This window comes from Glossina fuscipes, unplaced genomic scaffold (genome assembly GCF_014805625.2).
Source record: "Glossina fuscipes isolate IAEA_lab_2018 unplaced genomic scaffold, Yale_Gfus_2 0, whole genome shotgun sequence".
Taxonomy (NCBI): Eukaryota; Metazoa; Arthropoda; class Insecta; order Diptera; family Glossinidae; genus Glossina; species Glossina fuscipes.
Genome location: NW_023998414.1, coordinates 12,729,122 through 12,731,007, shown reverse-complemented (window position 1 = coordinate 12,731,007; position 1,886 = coordinate 12,729,122).

Below are 1,886 nucleotides of genomic sequence, written 5' to 3'. Positions count from 1 at the left end.
GGAATTTTGGTTTTCATTTAATCAACACTACTCAGTATGTTCAATGCATACGAATGATGTTGGAACTCGGCTGCCCTATTAGGCTTAAAAAATTGCGTAAAACAAAAAACTTAAAGTTTATTACGCAATAGTTGCTCTTGATAAGTGTAATAAAAATTAAGATTTTTTTTCTTTTTTTTTTATGTGTGCGTGTGTGTGTGTGTGTGTGTGTGCCATGATTCCTATAAAATAGTTTTTGCAAAAAAAAAAAAAAAAAAAAAAAAAAAAAAAAAAAAAAAAAAAAAAAACGAGAAACAAACATCGGCAAATAATGCTCAATCATAACTGCGATGATGAAGACCTTGTCAGCGATTGCGTTTTATTCCTCAATAAGTATTACTTTCACATATTTTTATAAATAAATGTGCAAAAAATTGCGTTTCCTTTGTTTCGCTTACGGTCGTAAACTTTTTCAATAATCTATGCTATGCCATTGATGTAAAGACTAGGATGACATATCGACGATGGAAAATATACTTCTTTTACAGCAATTCGTTCTCATTATTTTTAACTTTTACAAGTAGTAGGGTTATAGTCGCCTAAAGGGCAATTTAGATGGGTATTAAAGCAAGCAACTGTATACGCATTGGAAGTGATTCTAACGATAAGCCCAATAAATTCATGACTAAAATAGTTTTCATATTTTTTCCTTTTCTCGAACTTGCTTCAAATCGCTTCCGGGGCTATTGTAAGCATGTCTCTTTATATATGATTTGATGCCTTATCTTCCGTTTTATCTCAATACTCAACACAAGCTACTCGCACTCGATTTGGCATTTTACGCTGGCGAAACGTGCTTTATAGGACCCACGATGATGAGTAAAATGTTTCAAATGTTTTTAAGGATCGAAATGAATTTTTCTTTTTCGTCTTTTACTTGAAAGAACCAAGGGTTTCTGTTGTTTGAAAACAACGTGAATTGCCGTTCGCTACTCTTTTGAACAGTGAAAGTGTTTTTTTTTTTTTTTGAGCTGGGGAAGAGCTCATCCTTTGATGTAATCAATAAATGGAAACGTATGAACGAACTGTTCGAACTCGCTCGATCGAACAACACAGTAATCGGTCGGTATAATATCTGACAAACGCGAAGGATACGTTCAGATTTCGATTCTTTGCGATTCTGTCTGTGACTAGCCGCGTAACATATATTCATGCCAGCCAGCTTTGGCATGCCAGCCATCAAGTCTTAGTCACTTGCTTAGTTTGCACTACTTGCCTAATTGCTACCATTGCCGTTAATATTCCACTCTCGATAGATTTTACAAACATCCAATATGAATGCACAATGGAAAAGTTCAGCTGGGCAAACAGATGTCGATGTTAAGCCGGGCTACTGTGTGCTTGCAATCAATTCGTCATTCTTCAACGCATGTAAAAAAAGAAAAAAGAAGAAAAAAACTCATTCTTTGATATCGTAAGCCTAGCTACAATACCCACGAGAGTCCGTTCCAAAGGTTTTGCATCAACCGTATCATCTGCAATTGTTTAGAACCTTTTGTCTCTCTCTCTCTGTCTCTCTCTTTGCTAAGATTTGAGTGTGCAATGATTTTTTTTGCCCCTTTAACCTCAAAATTGCATTTTTTCACTCGCCTAAATCATTCCACCCATATAGAGTAAGGTAAGCAAGCAATGCCAATCGTAATCGTGATACGTTTAAGCAGTGATGCAAGTAACGCTTAAGGAAAAAAATAAGCATAACTTCTAATAATTGACAAGTGAATATATCGACAATCGGTTTTAACTTATAGCTTATGAAAGAAGTGAATCTCAAATATATAGAATATTATGGAGAAAATAGAAGAAATGAATTGAAAAACCTGATGCGAACATAACGAACGATTGATCGA